Source organism: Aptenodytes forsteri, unplaced genomic scaffold, assembly GCF_000699145.1.
Source record: "Aptenodytes forsteri isolate BGI_AS27 unplaced genomic scaffold, ASM69914v1 Scaffold45, whole genome shotgun sequence".
Taxonomy (NCBI): domain Eukaryota; kingdom Metazoa; phylum Chordata; class Aves; order Sphenisciformes; family Spheniscidae; genus Aptenodytes; species Aptenodytes forsteri.
In genome coordinates this window covers 1,796,712-1,806,505 of record NW_008794458.1, presented here as the reverse complement: position 1 = coordinate 1,806,505, position 9,794 = coordinate 1,796,712, and positions in this window count along the sequence as shown.

The following is a 9,794-nucleotide window of genomic DNA, read 5'->3' as shown; positions in this document are numbered from 1 at the left end:
TAATTTTCTGCATTTTTTCACTTCAGAAATGCAGTAATACACTAATGTCCTTTGTATTGTTTTCCCCTTTTTTTTGCATATCCTTTGGGGAGGAAGGAACAGGACTGATAACATTTTGGATGGAAGATACTTAAAATGCATCTCTAAAGCTATGTTCTCATAGCCTTTGAAATTATGGGGAAAAGAGGTTTGGATATACATTGACTGCAGAAAATGTTTCAGTTTACTGTCATGAAATATGTTTTGACATATGAAATATTGAATCAATTAAGTAAATGTTTATGATATCTGTCAAAGATTCTGGCATTTGAAAAGCTTACAGTTATTCTAACCTTCTGTAGGGGAAAAAAAAAGACTTTCAGTGGGGGAGTACAGGTTCTACACTAATATTTTCGTCATGCAGGGTTAATCTATGGCATTTTCCTGTTTTGTTTCAGGTTTTTCCCCCCATGATTCTATCACTTTTATGAGATATTTGTTAAAGGGGTCATGGCTGGCTTGGGAGGGAGGCTTGCTTTGCCTGCCTCTGCCCCCGTTTTGTATTTTAGAATGTCATCTTCCCCATCTCTGGAAGGAGTTGCTAGTCAGTAAACATCAGCTTAGAAAAGGCTGTTCTTCTTTGATACAGCTTTCTTGTTTAGGTCATTTTCTTCTCCTTGTTTAATCTAGCCTTTTGCCCCCTGAAATGAGTCTTTAGTAATGAATATAGTATTGCTGCAAGGTGGTGCAATAGCACTACATCTTGGGTTGCCTGAATTGATAGACTAAATTTATATTTTTTTAATTTATTTTTTGACCATAATGTTTAACTAAAAAAAAAAAAAAGAAAATCAAAGGTAGAAAAAGGCTGCCTTTGCTTTTAAGGGAGAGAGAATAAGGATTTCTTCTTTAGTCTGATAAAGTTTTAAACTTAAAAAAAAAAATCTAGAGCAGTCTATATGCATAATTTGTTGGCTCTGCCAGTGAGATATATGTATGCAAGTGTGAATTCTGTTTTCTTTTTTCCCTCTACTGACTTCCTCCTCCCAAATCCCCCTCCCCCCCGAATCAGGATCACTAACTTTATTCAAAAAGGCACAATAACCTATTGTATGGTACAGTGTTCTGATTCTGTCTGTGGGGAGGAAAAGAAAATCACTTTTATGGATTTCAGATGCATACTTTTGGAAGAAAACCTCTGGCATTTTCTTCACTTTAAAAATTCTTTCCCTGTACAAGCTAGAGAGCCTATGCATTCTACAGAATCTTTGAAAGATTATAGTATATTGAATATTTTCTTTGCCATTTAATACCACTATTGAATGCATTAAACATATGTTTATACTACACCACATGCATTAATTTAGCAGTCATTGCATTGAAACTTAAATAGTTGAAGCTATAATATCCTGGTCTTATTGCTGAATTGAAAAACATGCAAGAACACACATGCTAAATTTCTTGCCCATGCCTTTATAAATTTCAGTTTGTTCACTCATACGTGTTGATGCTTTTTTTTTTTTTAAAAAAACTTTGGTTCAGCTATCCGGTTTTTGAATTGCCTTCCTTGCTGTGTTCTTCATCTGCGATCTTAATCAGGTCAAGTTAACTTCATTTTTCCCCCCCCAAAAAGCTTCCACAAAAGGAACACTGTAAAGTTTTTTTTTGATGCTTTTTTTTTTTTAAAAAAAACTTTGGTTCAGCTATCCAGTTTTTGAATTGCCTTCCTTGCTGTGTTCTTCATCTGCGATCTTAATCAGGTCAAGTTAACTTCATCATTTTCCCCCCCCAAAAAGCTTCCACAAAAGGAACACTGTAAAGTGGTTGAGGCCTAGGATGCAAGAACGATATAGCACTTTGTTTCTAAATAAAAAATGGTGATATTTCTACTAAGCTCAAAATACTTTAAATCAGTAATAAGTAGACACAAATACTTATTTTTACAGGTTTCATTAATCAGACCCTCACAGTATTGTTTCATGCTGAGGTAGCTGGCCAGCCAGCAGAAGGAACCCAGAAAAATGACTTTGAAAACATTAAAGATACTTACAATTTCTTATAATAAAGTTTAATATAAAAGAAACACAGTAACATTTAGTTACGAGGCAATTTAGAAGTACTCGAAGTAACCACAAAAATTGTGTTGACTTCTGCTTCATGAAAATTAGAGGAACAAAGTGTCCTTGATAAATAAACAGAGAATGATCGAGGATATTTTGGGGACCTTTGGAAGTAGATACACTAGGAATAAAAGATAACTATGGTCCTTATAGAGTAGAAATATGGCTATTTATTCAGCACAACAGTTTAAGGGTTCGAAAGGTATGCTTTTTATGCAATCGAATTGTGAAAAAATGTTTTTGAAAATGAAACTTTGAAATAAAACTTTTTTGGAGCATCTGAAATGATTGAAGTTATTGATAACATTGTTTTACCAATTAGAAGAGTAAAACACCACCTCGTATTTGGAAATAGTAAAATAAATTTGCACAATTTCCTCTGTGGGTCTTTTTTTTGTAAGCCAGTGTTATAAACAACTGAAAGTGATTTGTATTTTGATCCGTTTGAAGGATATAGCACTTATCCTGCTGTTGACATAGTGAATGCCACCTTTTTACCAAAATGTTTTTCTGTCAGAAGGATCAGAAATGCAATTATTAATCAAACTCTTTGTTCTCAGATGAGCTGACTTTACATTTTGTTAAAGCCAATTTCTTTCTGTGAATATTGACTGCTGGGCTAAGTGAAATCTGCGCAGGTTTTGTTTTGATGCATTTCATCTATGTGAATACTGGAATTATAAATTTAAAACACCATACCAGCAATATATGGGCTATGATTCTGATAAGTATTTCTTTGTTACTAAATTTTCAAATTCTGAGCTAAGCTATGGATAAATTAATGATTGCCAATTTAATTTCTTAAAATCTTTTTACAACTGCAAAGAACAGAAATTGCAAGCATTCTTTATAAATAAAAAATGGGCTAGATGGTAGTTCATAATAAGGGAAATATGGCATTGTTGTATCTGGAGTGTGTTCTAAATTCTACACAGATAATGAAAAATTCTTAAGGAATTTTGTATGAATACATGTTGGGTTAAAGAATTTTTGTAGTGATGATGGAGTGCCATGAAGTTAATACTTGCAATCCAGATTGCTGTAGTTTACACTTTTCTCTGTTTCAGACCTGGTGTGCACTATTTGTACTAAGCACGCCACAGAGTGAATTATCCAAAGTCCATTGATTTTAATGTGTTTTGGTTTGTAAACAAAATTATAGTAATTTCTTGCACATTTTTGAAAAATAAATGTATAAGCATTTATGTATCTGCTTCTGGATACAGTGTGTAAATAAAAATTTCATTCACAAAAAGATTTGTGGAGTGTTCTATACCTTAATGACGTTCTAAAACAAAACCATTGAAAGACACTGTAAAATCTGGGCATCTGACTTAAACATTTAAATTTTAATGGTTACAATTTAAACTGTTCTGTATATTTTTTTTTTACCCCTGCTAGTTGACTTTTCAAAACATTTCTACGTACCAATTATATTAATTCCTACTTTTCAAAGCAAGAAGAAAAATTGCCAGAACATAACTAGAATATGATTTTTAAAAGGCCTGCATGCAATACCGTAAGTTAACTTGTTGATAATTTTTTTTCTTCCTTAAAAAAATTACAGAATTCATTACAAAAGTCTTCATTTCAAAGTTAATAGACCATCTCTTGGCTTCCAAGCAAGCAAATAGTTCTTACTTAGTTCCAAAGTAAAAAATTTGATATGGTGTTTATCTTCATATATTCACTTGATGCTGTCCTAGATTCACTTTAAAAAGGGAATGGCATTTTAAACCCTGGGAAATCACACAAATAAAGCAGAAGATCAAGGATAAACAATTTCTATGTTACAAAAGATATGCACAATTGTTCACGTGTTTTCATGTAGTTGTGACTTATTGACTCACTACTCAAATTCAAGAAAATGCTACCTGCTCCTTAGGTCTTGGTTATAACTGGTTTTGTTTTTTTTTAAAAAACAAACAAAAACCCAACCTTGGTAGTGAGTAGTTATTGTTCATATTGTCCACAGCTGATATGTACTTTTCTATGTATTCTGTAACTTAATTCCTAAAACAGTAACCAGAAATAATTCATAGTTTTTGCCATTTAAGAGAAAACTGCCTTCTACTTCCTACTGCTGGGGCTAGTATTGCATGCTCAGTATGGTGTGTGGTTCGTGGGGGATCTTGCTGGAGTTTGTTGTTAAGTCTGCATGATACTTTTCTGTACATTCGTTCTATTCACTCCAGAAAATTTGGGGAGAAATAAACTTATCCTCAAATATTTTGTTGGTAAGTGGTGAAAGGTGAGTAAGAGTTAGTTTTAAAGCCACCTAGCATGATCCAGGCAGGGATGAAATGTTTATAGTCAAGATGCCTGTAATCCTAATTATTTCTACCTCGCATTCAGTCAGCTTCATAGCTGTGAGAGTGGAAGAGAAACGCTAAGACACTGCCAGATACAGAAAGCCTGCTGTACATCTGATAACGTAACCCTTGTACCAAGACACAAAGGCAGGGCTTGGGGGTGGGGAGGTGAATTAAGTCATAGAATCGTAGAATACCACAGAAGGGACCTCAGGGATCATCTGGTCCAACCTTTCTTGGCAAAAGCACGGTCTAGACAAGATGGCCCAGCACCCTGTCCAGCCAAATCTTAAAAGTGTCCTATGTTGGGGAATCCACCACTTCCCTGGGGAGATTATTCCAATGGCTGATTGTTCCCATTGTGAGAAATTTTCCTCTTGTGTCCAATCAGAATCTCCCCAGGAGTAACTTGTACCCATTACCCCTCGTCTTTTCCATGTGAATCCTTGTGAAAAGGGAGTCTCCATCTTCTAGCCACCCTTTCAATACTGGAACATGTTGATAAGGTCTCCCCTAAGCCTTCTTTTCTCAGGCTGAACAAACCCAGTTCTCTCAGCCTTCCTTCACACAGCAGGCTTCCCAGTCCTTTGATCATCTTTGTGGCCCTTCTCTGGACCCTCTCCAGCCTGTCTACATCTTTTTTATATAGCGGGGGCCAAAACTCAACACAGTATTCCAGGTGTGGCCTGACTAGCGCTGAGTAGAGTGGGATAATGACGACTTTATGTCTGCTGGTGATGCCCTTGTTGATGCAACCCAGCATCCTGTTGGCTTTCTTTGCTGCAGCAGCACACTGTTCACTCATATTGACCTTGTTGTCCATCAGGACCCCCAGGTCCCTTTCCACAGAGCTGTTCCCCAGCTGGGTAGATCCCAGCCTGTGCTGCACTTCTGGATTATGTTTTCCCAGGTGCACGACCTTACATTTGTCTTTTTTGAACTTAAAGTCATCCTCTGCAATAAAGAGAAGACCTCAAAGATTACAAACCTGTAAGATCTAGTAGAAATCCTTAATATTTAGGAAGCAATGTTCGATCGCTTCCCTCCAGCATGTGCAATTCGCTTGCAGTCTCTGCTTTTCTGTTTTTTTCCTTTTCAAAGGCTAAGGTTCAGCTGAGCATTTTAGCATCCCTTGTGACATTAGTATGCACATCTTTGACTTTTCTGGTAAGGTAATACCTACCGTTTCTTGTATAAGCCATGTAAAGTAGGAATAGGATATTGTAGGGAGTGGAGGCAATGGTGGTTTGTTTTTGAGGAACGATTCAGAAATAGGAGGTGTTCTGCCTTCTGAGCCGGGAGTCTGCGACTCTCCCAGGCCAACTTGCCACATGCTGTCGGTAGACTACTGAATCTCTTTAAGTGCAAACTTCGAAGATAGTGCTGCTGAGGGTTGGGTTAGGCAGGGCACCAGCCCTCATGAAACGGGCTTAATCTTTCCTTGCGTAGAATGAGGAAGGAAAGATAAATGAGATGTGTCTCACTTTCAGTGAGTGAGAATGAGTAAGTTTGGATGCACGTGGAGGAAGGATGCATGACGGAGTATGGACCACTCCTGACACTGAGAGCTCAAGGCCCATTTGGGCAATTATGTGTTGTGGAGGGAAGAGTCAACATACCGTGAAACGAAGAGGAGCTGTAGCAAACGTAACACAAGTTTTGTAAAACTTAACATCAGACACAATTGCTCCTACGTTTTCATCTGTTCTTCAAAATGTCTCATTTTCTTAACTTTCACTTGCAAAACTCTTTAGCTGCAGTTCCAATTTTCTGTGATGGGGCATTGCGTTCTTCTCTGCTGAGCCTGCTGCTGTAAAAAGGGCAGTTTCTTGAAAGCAACCCCTGTTGGTTCCAGCTATTCAGATAGGAAATATTGCTTAAATAGTTGGAGGAAGTAATTCAAATCTATTTTCCAGAATTATTCATGAAATAGCTAGGGCATCTGTCATCATGTGATCAGCATCATATCTATTTCTTAATGACGTGTTGTCTTTTCAGTTACACACCTTTCAACTAAGAAAGGAAAAATGCCTCTTGAATTTCTCAGACTGTCACTGGATGCTTCTGTGTTTGACCAGGTCATGTCAGCCAAGGGGGTATCTGGGCTGAAGAGGTTTTTTGGCAGTGTTGCTTTCCTACAGCCCGCATTCAACATGCCAGCTCCGTCCCAGCCCTCTGCTTCCATCAGGAGACAGCAGCTGTCTTGTTCAGTTTCTGGTTGGAGTTTGTTTGGATTGTCAAAAGGTTTTCTGTGTCCACCGCTACAAACTTGGGTTTTCACTGAAAAGCATACTTTATATTTTCTTTCAGAACACCTTTCTTCCCTGGCTGGCTGTCCTGTATCACTCCAAGAAGAAAATAAATGAACTTGTGAATGTTCTAACCTTCCTCAAACCCGATCTTGTCTGAAGCGAAACTGTTTCTGGTTTAAACAGTCCCATTTTGAGCTAATGGAAAAGTTACCTGAACTGTTTTGTGTGAGTCGTATTTTCAGTCAGTCTTATGATGCTGAAACCTCCAAAAGTCTCAGCTTCAAGACTTTATTGTGCAACAACTTCTAAGATACTCTGTAGTTCTATGAGTCTAAAGTTTGGAAAATGTTTAGATTGGAAACATCAAAAGTCTGTGAAATTCATTCCGTTATCTTTTCATATATATTTTTTTTAACTTCTGCATGGGAACACCAAAGGGTGGGGACACCAGCAAAACTGAAAACCATCCTTGTTGAGGTGGTGTACCTTGTCAAGATGAAAACTCCTGCTTATGGAGGTGGTGTTGGGGAAATTCCAAAATCCCAGACAGAAGAATGTAACTTCTGTTGTTCCTGAAAACGAAAGGTGCCAATCCTGCTGTGTTTTCTGCCTGCATTGAGAGAGTCCACGGGCGATACGACCTCTCATATGTGAGTTCCTTTTTACCCCTTGACTTCTTTTTCAGATCTTGCCACTAATGATAGTATGCTGCTGGTTGGCAACGTTCTGAGAAACTCCTGTCTTTCTAGGCTGTATTGAAGGTGAAAGACATCAAAGTGCAGGTCCATAGCACACTTGCTCCTTTTTGTCACTCATCTGTGACAATCAATGACCAATTTCAAGTTTTCTAACTTCCCTTATGTTTTCTTTCTCTTCACGTATCTTTTCAGTTTCAAAGGATGAATCCAAACCAAAGAAATGATAGGAGGACGGAAATTGTTACTGTTGCTGTATTTTCAGTGGGAAATTTTTTGGTCTGATTATAGGCTGTTATGTGAAATTTAATATTGACATCGTTAACATCTTCACACCAGTTAGATGTTAGGAAGTACTCATCAAAGAATCATCTTAGTTGGGAGCTAATTAACTACTCGTGTGGGTTAATATAATGCTGAAAGTGTAGATAACCTCACCATCGTTTTTTGGTACTTAATTTACTGTATATCCAAGTTTCTTATGAAGATAATTGAATACTTTGAATGAAAGCTGTAGCCTCTCATAATTAGATCGTTACCTTTTCTCCAATTAACAGTGGTATTTGGGAAAAAAAAAATTAAATTCTATTTTTCTTCAACCTGTTAATTTTGGAAAACATGTCCTTACATGTGAAGAAAAGAAAAATAAATTTGGCACCGTCACATCTTCAAATGAACACTGACCTCAATAAATTTTCAAGTATAATTGATTTTAAATGGAATCCTACAACAGACACTTTCCTCTGGATAGTCAAGAAGCACAATGTTAGACTGAAAGACTTTTGTTTCAGAAACGGTAATTGCCGTCATAATCATTAAAGACCACTTTGTCTCTAAAAATCCAGTAATATACGAATTTAGTACATTGCTTTATTCTAATATAATAAAAAGGCTTTCCAACTGTAATGCGATACAAGAACTAAATATTACTTTCACTGGCGTTGTCCTACTGAAATGCTGAGACGAGACATCAGGTGGAAACTTTCTATCATGGCTGATGTCATAGTTCAATGACAAAAAAAGCCTGTTTTAAGAAAATCCCTGTCTCTAGCTACCCCAAAATCACAGATTCTTCCTTTTATACGTGAATGCCATGCACGAATGTGAATGTAAAAGGTTTATGAAAGAACTGCAACAAAATAATCAGCATTTAAGATTTATTCAAGTATGGCTAATCTAGTTAGAGTTCAATGGCATATATTATGTACTACTAAATCAGTGCTCAAGATAAAAAATTATTCTAGGGCATCGTTGTTTAATACACAAACAAATGATGCTGTCATCTAAAAGTGACATATTATGAAAATATAAAAATTATTTTTAAAAAAATTGAGTTTCAAGTAACTTTCTGTGAATTAGTTATCTCTCCAAGAACCAATGACAATCTTACTCAAAAAAGACTGATTTTTAGGTAAGTTACTGCTCCTAGTTAATACCCAAATTATTTGGTTACTTTATATAAATTTAATTATATCAGAATTAAACTTGTGGTGGGGTCTAAGAGGTTTTTTGCCGGGGGTGGTGGTGGTTGAGTTTTTTCCCACTGTTGTCAGCTCTGCTGCTTCAGAAATATGAAAGTTACATTTTGCACAGGCTCAGTTTGGAAATTGAGGTTTGTTTGGTAGAGATGTGCTTTTTTAACATTTTAGGTAGTGTGTTCAATCATTGGAACAATATTGTGCTTGTAAAACTGTCAATATTTTGTAGTATAGAATATGTGATGTACAGGGCAAGGCAAGGGAACAAAATAGTTGGAAAAATAATAGCTCTGAACTCCCAGAAGAAAAACTTGAAGAAATGGCTTTATAATTTGCCTTTTTAAAAAAGAGATTATATTGTTATGTATTTTTGCTTTCTGTCATAAAATATAGTTTTTAAATGTAAGGAAATCTACTTGAAGAGTAACAATGTTTTAAAAATCATTATTTTCTTTTAAAAAAACCAATAATTATGCCTTATGGTGTTGACACTTCTTCACATGCATACCTACCTCAGAATATATGAGTGTGTAGCGGTGGCAGTTCTCTTCAGCACTGTAACTCTTAGTTCTGACACTTCTCCCCCCACCATGCTTTACCCAGCCTGATCACTTGCAACTCGCTATCTCCCGAAGCTTTAATCGCTCGTTTTGGTGTCGTTTTCCCCAGCTGCCCTTGCAGCACCGCTGACATGCTTACTGTATGGGATATTCATATTAAAACCTGCAGTATGACTTAAAGCTATACTCTTAAAGCTATGACTTAAAGCTCTACATCTTGCAGATGATACCAAGTTGGGCGGGAGTGTTGACCTGCTGGAGGGTAGGAAGGCTCTGCAGAGGGACCTGGACAGGCTGGATCGATGGGCCCAGGCCAACTGTATGAGGTTCAACAAGGCCAAGTGCCGGGTCCTGCACTTCGGCCACAACAACCCCATGCAGCGCTACAGGCTTGGGGA